At 42.2% G+C, this 15,895-nt stretch overlaps 9 non-coding genes across 9 annotated transcripts; all 9 read right to left on the bottom strand.

Moving 5' to 3' along the window:
• Window positions 1-164: 164 nt before the first annotated feature.
• LOC126254569 (small nucleolar RNA U3) lies at window positions 165-371 on the bottom strand. Its single transcript, XR_007546238.1, has one exon. It is a non-coding gene; the product is annotated as a small nucleolar RNA U3 (small nucleolar RNA).
• Window positions 372-2,760: 2,389 nt separating this feature from the next.
• On the bottom strand, window positions 2,761-2,879 carry LOC126254613 (U5 spliceosomal RNA). The gene has a single exon (XR_007546275.1). It is a non-coding gene; the product is annotated as a U5 spliceosomal RNA (small nuclear RNA).
• Window positions 2,880-3,817: 938 nt separating this feature from the next.
• Window positions 3,818-4,024, bottom strand: LOC126254417 (small nucleolar RNA U3). The gene has a single exon (XR_007546108.1). It is a non-coding gene; the product is annotated as a small nucleolar RNA U3 (small nucleolar RNA).
• Window positions 4,025-6,413: 2,389 nt separating this feature from the next.
• LOC126254612 (U5 spliceosomal RNA) lies at window positions 6,414-6,532 on the bottom strand. The gene has a single exon (XR_007546274.1). It is a non-coding gene; the product is annotated as a U5 spliceosomal RNA (small nuclear RNA).
• Window positions 6,533-7,470: 938 nt separating this feature from the next.
• On the bottom strand, window positions 7,471-7,677 carry LOC126254416 (small nucleolar RNA U3). Its single transcript, XR_007546107.1, has one exon. It is a non-coding gene; the product is annotated as a small nucleolar RNA U3 (small nucleolar RNA).
• A 2,383-nt stretch (window positions 7,678-10,060) lies between these two features.
• LOC126254611 (U5 spliceosomal RNA) lies at window positions 10,061-10,179 on the bottom strand. The gene has a single exon (XR_007546273.1). It is a non-coding gene; the product is annotated as a U5 spliceosomal RNA (small nuclear RNA).
• A 938-nt stretch (window positions 10,180-11,117) lies between these two features.
• On the bottom strand, window positions 11,118-11,324 carry LOC126254564 (small nucleolar RNA U3). The gene has a single exon (XR_007546234.1). It is a non-coding gene; the product is annotated as a small nucleolar RNA U3 (small nucleolar RNA).
• A 2,387-nt stretch (window positions 11,325-13,711) lies between these two features.
• On the bottom strand, window positions 13,712-13,830 carry LOC126254610 (U5 spliceosomal RNA). The gene has a single exon (XR_007546272.1). It is a non-coding gene; the product is annotated as a U5 spliceosomal RNA (small nuclear RNA).
• A 938-nt stretch (window positions 13,831-14,768) lies between these two features.
• LOC126254415 (small nucleolar RNA U3) lies at window positions 14,769-14,975 on the bottom strand. The gene has a single exon (XR_007546106.1). It is a non-coding gene; the product is annotated as a small nucleolar RNA U3 (small nucleolar RNA).
• Window positions 14,976-15,895: the final 920 nt, after the last annotated feature.

Here is a 15,895-nt window from a genome sequence, read left to right as displayed (position 1 = left end):
CCAAATCAAATGGCTCGTCCCCCGTGCCACTCGAGAAACTTCCACGAGGCTTTCATGACATGTCGCAATCGAAGTCTTTCCACAACCTGTAGCGACATTTCTGCAACAACGCGGGTCCCGATACCAACAGTATGACTTATGCTTCTAAACTATATAATAAAACCACCACTCGGAAAGCGCTATTCCCTTCCCACATCCCTCAGAATGTGGTGAACGATCATCGATTACAACCAAGATGCGATGAATCTTGATCGCAAGCCTCACGCTCAGGGAGAGTGCTACCACTCATCATCGTGGTTACGTCTACTCCAGCGTTGAACTAGAGAGAGTTGAAGACATACTACAGAAATGAACCTGTGAAGTATGATCTTGCTTGCAAGCTATCACCGCTCGCTACTTATGCCACGAGACCGTCAACACGCCCTACGAGAATACGACACATTCTTCACATTTCGCGATTTACTTATCGAAGAATTTCTTAAGCTCGGACATTCTGCAAAGAACCTACTTCTACCCTTACTTGGCCGCAATGATCTCACTCGGCTATTTTTGTGCGCTACCAGTGCTTCTTGCGTTCCGAAATGAGAGACCATTGCCTCAGGCGAGACTGTATGTAAACACCGCTTGCACCTCCGGCCGCTAGATGGGGGCCTGGGGCACATACAGTAGCTTTCTATGGCGCAAGCAGACATGCCAAATAGCCACTGAAAGAGAAACACACAAGAGGGCATTCATAGGACTCTTGTGCTTTCTTTAAAACCGCCTCTCTCTTCGAAAATTTTCGCACCGCACTAGCTTATTCACCTCACCCTAACAGTGCGAACTCTTGTCGATATTTGGCCACTTTCATGCATACTTCCTCTTTCGTTTCACTTTGCGTCTTACTTGATACCCGCCCAAGAGCTGCTGATATACAATACTCGCAATAAATGTGTTTCTCTCTGTACCTCTCGTCGCCTATCACGAGTATTGCTTCTCCTCACATGGCAATTATGAAAACACCCACAGCTAAACAAACACTTCCTTCAAGCGCCACGTCCATACTATCAATCATACACTACTAATTTCACAGCTACTTGCTCCACTAATACATTTCTTATGTCTACTGTTAAACAGATGAAGAATCAAAGTATACAACAAGTTCCTATGAACATCACTGTCAGGACATTTTGCAGACCTACGCATACCATGCCAATCTTTATGCTTCAACTATGATGGCCCATGTGCTATGAATAAAGAAATTTCTCATCAAATAACAAATAATTTTACAACTATACAAATAGTCCGACAAGCTCCTTACTAAAATGCTAGATGTTTAGCAATCCCCCCATCATCTCAGAATAATCTCAAGCAGTGCTTTCATCCCATGAAAACTTCTTTGCAAACAAAACCACAAGCTACTTTTTATACTAGCTTCCTTGTCACAGTGAACAGGCAACTAATGCTAGTGCCTCAGTTTACTAAAAAGCTTTTTTCGCTTGCAACATATAAACTACCAACTTGAACCTCTGGGATTTTCAAACACACACACACACACACACACACACAGAAAACTTAATTCCACAGAAATTTAGGAGTAACAGTGGTTACCTCACATTTTCATACATACTAAAATAGCTACTTCTGTGCACTTCACACAATGTTCTCATCGTGTTCCAACAGAGAACACACTAATCACTATGAATGGATTCTGGTAAAAGAGCATTAAAAAAACGAACAGCCTGATCAAAGTGATTATCTGCACATCCTCTGCCAATATCATGTCACTCTATACCCGAGGGAAACTAAAATGCAGGGAAAGGAGCTTTGTTGTGACCACTGTGTTGGTATTTCATCATTTACTGACCAAAGTCTTCTCAAGCCAAGTATGCACCAGCTCTGTGTATGGCTGGGTCAATCAAGAGCCCCTATCAATTTTACTTAAAAGACAAGCAGCATCAACAACTCACAGGAGGCACTGAACATTTTTACCATTATCTGCACCACCTTCCACTGATTTATTGAAGAAGAAACTGCAAAGTCTGGCCAATTTTGTACACAAGTAATCTTGAAAACATTGGAGTCAACACCAGATACATAGTTTCCAAGACTGTAGCAAGGAACAACCCTTCAATTTCAAGATTTATCTCTCACTGAGACACATCATACCCAAACTACACCTAGCAGGAAATTGCTACTCAATTCATTTCTAGCTATCTATGTCATATTCAACAACTGTCTCTTTCTCACCTAAATCTTCTACAAAACTGAGTACACTGTTATGAACAAAGAACCAATGCCACATTATGGCAACAAGCCAGTGCCACTAATATCCACTCTATTGAAAACAACTGAAATACTCATCCTGCCCAACTAACCACCATCTTCAGCCCAAATCTCACTCACATCATACCTACAAATCACAAACTTCTGCGGTAAAAATTATTTTGGCTTTCAAAACAAAATCTACTTATCACATACCAGTATTTATTACAAAGACAATCATTCATCATTCACTTCCAAATATCAGCTTATATGCTGTTGTGCAACTGCAGTGCAAGTAAACATTCTCAAATCATCTACAACTGAGGTACGGAAAGGGTTCACCAAGAGTTTGCAGGACAATAAATAGCTCTGTCCCCCCCTCTCTCACTCTCTCTACACAATCGTCTAACACACTGCACGCCATTTCAGGCCAAACGTGATCCGCTAATCCACGCCCTTCATTCTCACAACACAATCTACCTCTTGCTACTCACATTACGTTTTACTTGAGATTGTGGCTCAGCAATAGCCGAGCACTACAAAAAATACCTTCTAGACTCATTTAATGTTCCCCTCCACGGAAATCTTTAGTAAAAGGCGAAAGATTTATTCGTTTTGAAGGGAAACCAGAGTGCCGATCAACGCCCTCACTTCAATACTTATGGCTGCTTCTCTATTACTTCTCCGCGAGAACGCCGAAAATTCTTGCCGTCTTGTCTACTTCTACACCGTCAACAGACTTCCAGTGTCATGCAAGCACACACCCCAAACTAACTGTCAACGCTGAAATACGTGTCTGCCAAATGTCGTCGCTATTACTCTTTAGATAACTATTTTCATCATTTCTGTCACCATTCAAGCTGCTTCATTACCTCACCTGCCGACAGATGGCAGCACGCATAATTCCTGTCGGCGACCCACGTCCGACATACAACGTCCGACACACAACTGCCCGCACTGCTCTGCATCTAACACTAATCTCTCTCGTTCACTCAAAAAACTGACAACTAGATAGTTCTTTGTACGCAAAACTAGGCCACATCACACGCAACGTGTATGTAGATGTATGGTGCAAGGGAAATATCCCCCTGCTCCCACACAACTAATTAATACTAGTTGACAACAGAAATAAAATTTCTGTCGATAGTATTTGAACCAGTCTTATTCATTTGCGAATTTCATGCATTCCTTCTTGCAGATTACACTGCCTTGCAAATCACTCAATTCATGTTTGCTAGCCAAACGTGCTCCTCCTAAATGTTTCGTACATCATGCATTAGTGGTGATTATCAAGACTGTGTTGTGTGTCAGCTTTTTATGGTCATCAATTGCACTCTTCTTGTGTTGCTCACTCATTCTTGTAACTCAAAAGTACGTCGTTGTCATCCAAGCCTAGCACTTGGAGCAGGCCAAATCAAATGGCTCGTCCCCCGTGCCACTCGAGAAACTTCCACGAGGCTTTCATGACATGTCGCAATCGAAGTCTTTCCACAACCTGTAGCGACATTTCTGCAACAACGCGGGTCCCGATACCAACAGTATGACTTATGCTTCTAAACTATATAATAAAACCACCACTCGGAAAGCGCTATTCCCTTCCCACATCCCTCAGAATGTGGTGAACGATCATCGATTACAACCAAGATGCGATGAATCTTGATCGCAAGCCTCACGCTCAGGGAGAGTGCTACCACTCATCATCGTGGTTACGTCTACTCCAGCGTTGAACTAGAGAGAGTTGAAGACATACTACAGAAATGATCCTGTGAAGTATGATCTTGCTTGCAAGCTATCACCGCTCGCTACTTATGCCACGAGACCGTCAACACGCCCTACGAGAATACGACACATTCTTCACATTTCGCGATTTACTTATCGAAGAATTTCTTAAGCTCGGACATTCTGCAAAGAACCTACTTCTACCCTTACTTGGCCGCAATGATCTCACTCGGCTATTTTTGTGCGCTACCAGTGCTTCTTGCGTTCCGAAATGAGAGACCATTGCCTCAGGCGAGACTGTATGTAAACACCGCTTGCACCTCCGGCCGCTAGATGGGGGCCTGGGGCACATACAGTAGCTTTCTATGGCGCAAGCAGACATGCCAAATAGCCACTGAAAGAGAAACACACAAGAGGGCATTCATAGGACTCTTGTGCTTTCTTTAAAACCGCCTCTCTCTTCGAAAATTTTCGCACCGCACTAGCTTATTCACCTCACCCTAACAGTGCGAACTCTTGTCGATATTTGGCCACTTTCATGCATACTTCCTCTTTCGTTTCACTTTGCGTCTTACTTGATACCCGCCCAAGAGCTGCTGATATACAATACTCGCAATAAATGTGTTTCTCTCTGTACCTCTCGTCGCCTATCACGAGTATTGCTTCTCCTCACATGGCAATTATGAAAACACCCACAGCTAAACAAACACTTCCTTCAAGCGCCACGTCCATACTATCAATCATACACTACTAATTTCACAGCTACTTGCTCCACTAATACATTTCTTATGTCTACTGTTAAACAGATGAAGAATCAAAGTATACAACAAGTTCCTATGAACATCACTGTCAGGACATTTTGCAGACCTACGCATACCATGCCAATCTTTATGCTTCAACTATGATGGCCCATGTGCTATGAATAAAGAAATTTCTCATCAAATAACAAATAATTTTACAACTATACAAATAGTCCGACAAGCTCCTTACTAAAATGCTAGATGTTTAGCAATCCCCCCATCATCTCAGAATAATCTCAAGCAGTGCTTTCATCCCATGAACACTTCTTTGCAAACAAAACCACAAGCTACTTTTTATACTAGCTTCCTTGTCACAGTGAACAGGGAACTAATGCTAGTGCCTCAGTTTACTAAAAAGCTTTTTTCGCTTGCAACATATAAACTACCAACTTGAACCTCTGGGATTTTCAAACACACACACACACACACACACACACAGAAAACTTAATTCCACAGAAATTTAGGAGTAACAGTGGTTACCTCACATTTTCATACATACTAAAATAGCTACTTCTGTGCACTTCACACAATGTTCTCATCGTGTTCCAACAGAGAACACACTAATCACTATGAATGGATTCTGGTAAAAGAGCATTAAAAAAACGAACAGCCTGATCAAAGTGATTATCTGCACATCCTCTGCCAATATCATGTCACTCTATACCCGAGGGAAACTAAAATGCAGGGAAAGGAGCTTTGTTGTGACCACTGTGTTGGTATTTCATCATTTACTGACCAAAGTCTTCTCAAGCCAAGTATGCACCAGCTCTGTGTATGGCTGGGTCAATCAAGAGCCCCTATCAATTTTACTTAAAAGACAAGCAGCATCAACAACTCACAGGAGGCACTGAACATTTTTACCATTATCTGCACCACCTTCCACTGATTTATTGAAGAAGAAACTGCAAAGTCTGGCCAATTTTGTACACAAGTAATCTTGAAAACATTGGAGTCAACACCAGATACATAGTTTCCAAGACTGTAGCAAGGAACAACCCTTCAATTTCAAGATTTATCTCTCACTGAGACACATCATACCCAAACTACACCTAGCAGGAAATTGCTACTCAATTCATTTCTAGCTATCTATGTCATATTCAACAACTGTCTCTTTCTCACCTAAATCTTCTACAAAACTGAGTACACTGTTATGAACAAAGAACCAATGCCACATTATGGCAACAAGCCAGTGCCACTAATATCCACTCTATTGAAAACAACTGAAATACTCATCCTGCCCAACTAACCACCATCTTCAGCCCAAATCTCACTCACATCATACCTACAAATCACAAACTTCTGCGGTAAAAATTATTTTGGCTTTCAAAACAAAATCTACTTATCACATACCAGTATTTATTACAAAGACAATCATTCATCATTCACTTCCAAATATCAGCTTATATGCTGTTGTGCAACTGCAGTGCAAGTAAACATTCTCAAATCATCTACAACTGAGGTACGGAAAGGGTTCACCAAGAGTTTGCAGGACAATAAATAGCTCTGTCCCCCCCTCTCTCACTCTCTCTACACAATCGTCTAACACACTGCACGCCATTTCAGGCCAAACGTGATCCGCTAATCCACGCCCTTCATTCTCACAACACAATCTACCTCTTGCTACTCACATTACGTTTTACTTGAGATTGTGGCTCAGCAATAGCCGAGCACTACAAAAAATACCTTCTAGACTCATTTAATGTTCCCCTCCACGGAAATCTTTAGTAAAAGGCGAAAGATTTATTCGTTTTGAAGGGAAACCAGAGTGCCGATCAACGCCCTCACTTCAATACTTATGGCTGCTTCTCTATTACTTCTCCGCGAGAACGCCGAAAATTCTTGCCGTCTTGTCTACTTCTACACCGTCAACAGACTTCCAGTGTCATGCAAGCACACACCCCAAACTAACTGTCAACGCTGAAATACGTGTCTGCCAAATGTCGTCGCTATTACTCTTTAGATAACTATTTTCATCATTTCTGTCACCATTCAAGCTGCTTCATTACCTCACCTGCCGACAGATGGCAGCACGCATAATTCCTGTCGGCGACCCACGTCCGACATACAACGTCCGACACACAACTGCCCGCACTGCTCTGCATCTAACACTAATCTCTCTCGTTCACTCAAAAAACTGACAACTAGATAGTTCTTTGTACGCAAAACTAGGCCACATCACACGCAACGTGTATGTAGATGTATGGTGCAAGGGAAATATCCCCCTGCTCCCACACAACTAATTAATACTAGTTGACAACAGAAATAAAATTTCTGTCGATAGTATTTGAACCAGTCTTATTCATTTGCGAATTTCATGCATTCCTTCTTGCAGATTACACTGCCTTGCAAATCACTCAATTCATGTTTGCTAGCCAAACGTGCTCCTCCTAAATGTTTCGTACATCATGCATTAGTGGTGATTATCAAGACTGTGTTGTGTGTCAGCTTTTTATGGTCATCAATTGCACTCTTCTTGTGTTGCTCACTCATTCTTGTAACTCAAAAGTACGTCGTTGTCATCCAAGCCTAGCACTTGGAGCAGGCCAAATCAAATGGCTCGTCCCCCGTGCCACTCGAGAAACTTCCACGAGGCTTTCATGACATGTCGCAATCGAAGTCTTTCCACAACCTGTAGCGACATTTCTGCAACAACGCGGGTCCCGATACCAACAGTATGACTTATGCTTCTAAACTATATAATAAAACCACCACTCGGAAAGCGCTATTCCCTTCCCACATCCCTCAGAATGTGGTGAACGATCATCGATTACAACCAAGATGCGATGAATCTTGATCGCAAGCCTCACGCTCAGGGAGAGTGCTACCACTCATCATCGTGGTTACGTCTACTCCAGCGTTGAACTAGAGAGAGTTGAAGACATACTACAGAAATGATCCTGTGAAGTATGATCTTGCTTGCAAGCTATCACCGCTCGCTACTTATGCCACGAGACCGTCAACACGCCCTACGAGAATACGACACATTCTTCACATTTCGCGATTTACTTATCGAAGAATTTCTTAAGCTCGGACATTCTGCAAAGAACCTACTTCTACCCTTACTTGGCCGCAATGATCTCACTCGGCTATTTTTGTGCGCTACCAGTGCTTCTTGCGTTCCGAAATGAGAGACCATTGCCTCAGGCGAGACTGTATGTAAACACCGCTTGCACCTCCGGCCGCTAGATGGGGGCCTGGGGCACATACAGTAGCTTTCTATGGCGCAAGCAGACATGCCAAATAGCCACTGAAAGAGAAACACACAAGAGGGCATTCATAGGACTCTTGTGCTTTCTTTAAAACCGCCTCTCTCTTCGAAAATTTTCGCACCGCACTAGCTTATTCACCTCACCCTAACAGTGCGAACTCTTGTCGATATTTGGCCACTTTCATGCATACTTCCTCTTTCGTTTCACTTTGCGTCTTACTTGATACCCGCCCAAGAGCTGCTGATATACAATACTCGCAATAAATGTGTTTCTCTCTGTACCTCTCGTCGCCTATCACGAGTATTGCTTCTCCTCACATGGCAATTATGAAAACACCCACAGCTAAACAAACACTTCCTTCAAGCGCCACGTCCATACTATCAATCATACACTACTAATTTCACAGCTACTTGCTCCACTAATACATTTCTTATGTCTACTGTTAAACAGATGAAGAATCAAAGTATACAACAAGTTCCTATGAACATCACTGTCAGGACATTTTGCAGACCTACGCATACCATGCCAATCTTTATGCTTCAACTATGATGGCCCATGTGCTATGAATAAAGAAATTTCTCATCAAATAACAAATAATTTTACAACTATACAAATAGTCCGACAAGCTCCTTACTAAAATGCTAGATGTTTAGCAATCCCCCCATCATCTCAGAATAATCTCAAGCAGTGCTTTCATCCCATGAAAACTTCTTTGCAAACAAAACCACAAGCTACTTTTTATACTAGCTTCCTTGTCACAGTGAACAGGCAACTAATGCTAGTGCCTCAGTTTACTAAAAAGCTTTTTTCGCTTGCAACATATAAACTACCAACTTGAACCTCTGGGATTTTCAAACACACACACACACACACACAGAAAACTTAATTCCACAGAAATTTAGGAGTAACAGTGGTTACCTCACATTTTCATACATACTAAAATAGCTACTTCTGTGCACTTCACACAATGTTCTCATCGTGTTCCAACAGAGAACACACTAATCACTATGAATGGATTCTGGTAAAAGAGCATTAAAAAAACGAACAGCCTGATCAAAGTGATTATCTGCACATCCTCTGCCAATATCATGTCACTCTATACCCGAGGGAAACTAAAATGCAGGGAAAGGAGCTTTGTTGTGACCACTGTGTTGGTATTTCATCATTTACTGACCAAAGTCTTCTCAAGCCAAGTATGCACCAGCTCTGTGTATGGCTGGGTCAATCAAGAGCCCCTATCAATTTTACTTAAAAGACAAGCAGCATCAACAACTCACAGGAGGCACTGAACATTTTTACCATTATCTGCACCACCTTCCACTGATTTATTGAAGAAGAAACTGCAAAGTCTGGCCAATTTTGTACACAAGTAATCTTGAAAACATTGGAGTCAACACCAGATACATAGTTTCCAAGACTGTAGCAAGGAACAACCCTTCAATTTCAAGATTTATCTCTCACTGAGACACATCATACCCAAACTACACCTAGCAGGAAATTGCTACTCAATTCATTTCTAGCTATCTATGTCATATTCAACAACTGTCTCTTTCTCACCTAAATCTTCTACAAAACTGAGTACACTGTTATGAACAAAGAACCAATGCCACATTATGGCAACAAGCCAGTGCCACTAATATCCACTCTATTGAAAACAACTGAAATACTCATCCTGCCCAACTAACCACCATCTTCAGCCCAAATCTCACTCACATCATACCTACAAATCACAAACTTCTGCGGTAAAAATTATTTTGGCTTTCAAAACAAAATCTACTTATCACATACCAGTATTTATTACAAAGACAATCATTCATCATTCACTTCCAAATATCAGCTTATATGCTGTTGTGCAACTGCAGTGCAAGTAAACATTCTCAAATCATCTACAACTGAGGTACGGAAAGGGTTCACCAAGAGTTTGCAGGACAATAAATAGCTCTGTCCCCCCCTCTCTCACTCTCTCTACACAATCGTCTAACACACTGCACGCCATTTCAGGCCAAACGTGATCCGCTAATCCACGCCCTTCATTCTCACAACACAATCTACCTCTTGCTACTCACATTACGTTTTACTTGAGATTGTGGCTCAGCAATAGCCGAGCACTACAAAAAATACCTTCTAGACTCATTTAATGTTCCCCTCCACGGAAATCTTTAGTAAAAGGCGAAAGATTTATTCGTTTTGAAGGGAAACCAGAGTGCCGATCAACGCCCTCACTTCAATACTTATGGCTGCTTCTCTATTACTTCTCCGCGAGAACGCCGAAAATTCTTGCCGTCTTGTCTACTTCTACACCGTCAACAGACTTCCAGTGTCATGCAAGCACACACCCCAAACTAACTGTCAACGCTGAAATACGTGTCTGCCAAATGTCGTCGCTATTACTCTTTAGATAACTATTTTCATCATTTCTGTCACCATTCAAGCTGCTTCATTACCTCACCTGCCGACAGATGGCAGCACGCATAATTCCTGTCGGCGACCCACGTCCGACATACAACGTCCGACACACAACTGCCCGCACTGCTCTGCATCTAACACTAATCTCTCTCGTTCACTCAAAAAACTGACAACTAGATAGTTCTTTGTACGCAAAACTAGGCCACATCACACGCAACGTGTATGTAGATGTATGGTGCAAGGGAAATATCCCCCTGCTCCCACACAACTAATTAATACTAGTTGACAACAGAAATAAAATTTCTGTCGATAGTATTTGAACCAGTCTTATTCATTTGCGAATTTCATGCATTCCTTCTTGCAGATTACACTGCCTTGCAAATCACTCAATTCATGTTTGCTAGCCAAACGTGCTCCTCCTAAATGTTTCGTACATCATGCATTAGTGGTGATTATCAAGACTGTGTTGTGTGTCAGCTTTTTATGGTCATCAATTGCACTCTTCTTGTGTTGCTCACTCATTCTTGTAACTCAAAAGTACGTCGTTGTCATCCAAGCCTAGCACTTGGAGCAGGCCAAATCAAATGGCTCGTCCCCCGTGCCACTCGAGAAACTTCCACGAGGCTTTCATGACATGTCGCAATCGAAGTCTTTCCACAACCTGTAGCGACATTTCTGCAACAACGCGGGTCCCGATACCAACAGTATGACTTATGCTTCTAATCTATATAATAAAACCACCACTCGGAAAGCGCTATTCCCTTCCCACATCCCTCAGAATGTGGTGAACGATCATCGATTACAACCAAGATGCGATGAATCTTGATCACAAGCCTCACGCTCAGGGAGAGTGCTACCACTCATCATCGTGGTTACGTCTACTCCAGCGTTGAACTAGAGAGAGTTGAAGACATACTACAGAAATGATCCTGTGAAGTATGATCTTGCTTGCAAGCTATCACCGCTCGCTACTTATGCCACGAGACCGTCAACACGCCCTACGAGAATACGACACATTCTTCACATTTCGCGATTTACTTATCGAAGAATTTCTTAAGCTCGGACATTCTGCAAAGAACCTACTTCTACCCTTACTTGGCCGCAATGATCTCACTCGGCTATTTTTGTGCGCTACCAGTGCTTCTTGCGTTCCGAAATGAGAGACCATTGCCTCAGGCGAGACTGTATGTAAACACCGCTTGCACCTCCGGCCGCTAGATGGGGGCCTGGGGCACATACAGTAGCTTTCTATGGCGCAAGCAGACATGCCAAATAGCCACTGAAAGAGAAACACACAAGAGGGCATTCATAGGACTCTTGTGCTTTCTTTAAAACCGCCTCTCTCTTCGAAAATTTTCGCACCGCACTAGCTTATTCACCTCACCCTAACAGTGCGAACTCTTGTCGATATTTGGCCACTTTCATGCATACTTCCTCTTTCGTTTCACTTTGCGTCTTACTTGATACCCGCCCAAGAGCTGCTGATATACAATACTCGCAATAAATGTGTTTCTCTCTGTACCTCTCGTCGCCTATCACGAGTATTGCTTCTCCTCACATGGCAATTATGAAAACACCCACAGCTAAACAAACACTTCCTTCAAGCGCCACGTCCATACTATCAATCATACACTACTAATTTCACAGCTACTTGCTCCACTAATACATTTCTTATGTCTACTGTTAAACAGATGAAGAATCAAAGTATACAACAAGTTCCTATGAACATCACTGTCAGGACATTTTGCAGACCTACGCATACCATGCCAATCTTTATGCTTCAACTATGATGGCCCATGTGCTATGAATAAAGAAATTTCTCATCAAATAACAAATAATTTTACAACTATACAAATAGTCCGACAAGCTCCTTACTAAAATGCTAGATGTTTAGCAATCCCCCCATCATCTCAGAATAATCTCAAGCAGTGCTTTCATCCCATGAACACTTCTTTGCAAACAAAACCACAAGCTACTTTTTATACTAGCTTCCTTGTCACAGTGAACAGGCAACTAATGCTAGTGCCTCAGTTTACTAAAAAGCTTTTTTCGCTTGCAACATATAAACTACCAACTTGAACCTCTGGGATTTTCAAACACACACACACACACACACACACAGAAAACTTAATTCCACAGAAATTTAGGAGTAACAGTGGTTACCTCACATTTTCATACATACTAAAATAGCTACTTCTGTGCACTTCACACAATGTTCTCATCGTGTTCCAACAGAGAACACACTAATCACTATGAATGGATTCTGGTAAAAGAGCATTAAAAAAACGAACAGCCTGATCAAAGTGATTATCTGCACATCCTCTGCCAATATCATGTCACTCTATACCCGAGGGAAACTAAAATGCAGGGAAAGGAGCTTTGTTGTGACCACTGTGTTGGTATTTCATCATTTACTGACCAAAGTCTTCTCAAGCCAAGTATGCACCAGCTCTGTGTATGGCTGGGTCAATCAAGAGCCCCTATCAATTTTACTTAAAAGACAAGCAGCATCAACAACTCACAGGAGGCACTGAACATTTTTACCATTATCTGCACCACCTTCCACTGATTTATTGAAGAAGAAACTGCAAAGTCTGGCCAATTTTGTACACAAGTAATCTTGAAAACATTGGAGTCAACACCAGATACATAGTTTCCAAGACTGTAGCAAGGAACAACCCTTCAATTTCAAGATTTATCTCTCACTGAGACACATCATACCCAAACTACACCTAGCAGGAAATTGCTACTCAATTCATTTCTAGCTATCTATGTCATATTCAACAACTGTCTCTTTCTCACCTAAATCTTCTACAAAACTGAGTACACTGTTATGAACAAAGAACCAATGCCACATTATGGCAACAAGCCAGTGCCACTAATATCCACTCTATTGAAAACAACTGAAATACTCATCCTGCCCAACTAACCACCATCTTCAGCCCAAATCTCACTCACATCATACCTACAAATCACAAACTTCTGCGGTAAAAATTATTTTGGCTTTCAAAACAAAATCTACTTATCACATACCAGTATTTATTACAAAGACAATCATTCATCATTCACTTCCAAATATCAGCTTATATGCTGTTGTGCAACTGCAGTGCAAGTAAACATTCTCAAATCATCTACAACTGAGGTACGGAAAGGGTTCACCAAGAGTTTGCAGGACAATAAATAGCTCTGTCCCCCCCTCTCTCACTCTCTCTACACAATCGTCTAACACACTGCACGCCATTTCAGGCCAAACGTGATCCGCTAATCCACGCCCTTCATTCTCACAACACAATCTACCTCTTGCTACTCACATTACGTTTTACTTGAGATTGTGGCTCAGCAATAGCCGAGCACTACAAAAAATACCTTCTAGACTCATTTAATGTTCCCCTCCACGGAAATCTTTAGTAAAAGGCGAAAGATTTATTCGTTTTGAAGGGAAACCAGAGTGCCGATCAACGCCCTCACTTCAATACTTATGGCTGCTTCTCTATTACTTCTCCGCGAGAACGCCGAAAATTCTTGCCGTCTTGTCTACTTCTACACCGTCAACAGACTTCCAGTGTCATGCAAGCACACACCCCAAACTAACTGTCAACGCTGAAATACGTGTCTGCCAAATGTCGTCGCTATTACTCTTTAGATAACTATTTTCATCATTTCTGTCACCATTCAAGCTGCTTCATTACCTCACCTGCCGACAGATGGCAGCACGCATAATTCCTGTCGGCGACCCACGTCCGACATACAACGTCCGACACACAACTGCCCGCACTGCTCTGCATCTAACACTAATCTCTCTCGTTCACTCAAAAAACTGACAACTAGATAGTTCTTTGTACGCAAAACTAGGCCACATCACACGCAACGTGTATGTAGATGTATGGTGCAAGGGAAATATCCCCCTGCTCCCACACAACTAATTAATACTAGTTGACAACAGAAATAAAATTTCTGTCGATAGTATTTGAACCAGTCTTATTCATTTGCGAATTTCATGCATTCCTTCTTGCAGATTACACTGCCTTGCAAATCACTCAATTCATGTTTGCTAGCCAAACGTGCTCCTCCTAAATGTTTCGTACATCATGCATTAGTGGTGATTATCAAGACTGTGTTGTGTGTCAGCTTTTTATGGTCATCAATTGCACTCTTCTTGTGTTGCTCACTCATTCTTGTAACTCAAAAGTACGTCGTTGTCATCCAAGCCTAGCACTTGGAGCAGGCCAAATCAAATGGCTCGTCCCCCGTGCCACTCGAGAAACTTCCACGAGGCTTTCATGACATGTCGCAATCGAAGTCTTTCCACAACCTGTAGCGACATTTCTGCAACAACGCGGGTCCCGATACCAACAGTATGACTTATGCTTCTAAACTATATAATAAAACCACCACTCGGAAAGCGCTATTCCCTTCCCACATCCCTCAGAATGTGGTGAACGATCATCGATTACAACCAAGATGCGATGAATCTTGATCGCAAGCCTCACGCTCAGGGAGAGTGCTACCACTCATCATCGTGGTTACGTCTACTCCAGCGTTGAACTAGAGAGAGTTGAAGACATACTACAGAAATGATCCTGTGAAGTATGATCTTGCTTGCAAGCTATCACCGCTCGCTACTTATGCCACGAGACCGTCAACACGCCCTACGAGAATACGACACATTCTTCACATTTCGCGATTTACTTATCGAAGAATTTCTTAAGCTCGGACATTCTGCAAAGAACCTACTTCTACCCTTACTTGGCCGCAATGATCTCACTCGGCTATTTTTGTGCGCTACCAGTGCTTCTTGCGTTCCGAAATGAGAGACCATTGCCTCAGGCGAGACTGTATGTAAACACCGCTTGCACCTCCGGCCGCTAGATGGGGGCCTGGGGCACATACAGTAGCTTTCTATGGCGCAAGCAGACATGCCAAATAGCCACTGAAAGAGAAACACACAAGAGGGCATTCATAGGACTCTTGTGCTTTCTTTAAAACCGCCTCTCTCTTCGAAAATTTTCGCACCGCACTAGCTTATTCACCTCACCCTAACAGTGCGAACTCTTGTCGATATTTGGCCACTTTCATGCATACTTCCTCTTTCGTTTCACTTTGCGTCTTACTTGATACCCGCCCAAGAGCTGCTGATATACAATACTCGCAATAAATGTGTTTCTCTCTGTACCTCTCGTCGCCTATCACGAGTATTGCTTCTCCTCACATGGCAATTATGAAAACACCCACAGCTAAACAAACACTTCCTTCAAGCGCCACGTCCATACTATCAATCATACACTACTAATTTCACAGCTACTTGCTCCACTAATACATTTCTTATGTCTACTGTTAAACAGATGAAGAATCAAAGTATACAACAAGTTCCTATGAACATCACTGTCAGGACATTTTGCAGACCTACGCATACCATGCCAATCTTTATGCTTCAACTATGATGGCCCATGTGCTATGAATAAAGAAATTTCTCATCAAATAACAAATAATTTTACAACTATACAAATAGTCCGACAA

This window comes from Schistocerca nitens, chromosome 4, assembly GCF_023898315.1.
Source record: "Schistocerca nitens isolate TAMUIC-IGC-003100 chromosome 4, iqSchNite1.1, whole genome shotgun sequence".
Lineage (NCBI taxonomy): Eukaryota > Metazoa > Arthropoda > Insecta > Orthoptera > Acrididae > Schistocerca > Schistocerca nitens.
This window is presented reverse-complemented; position numbering and strand designations above follow the sequence as displayed.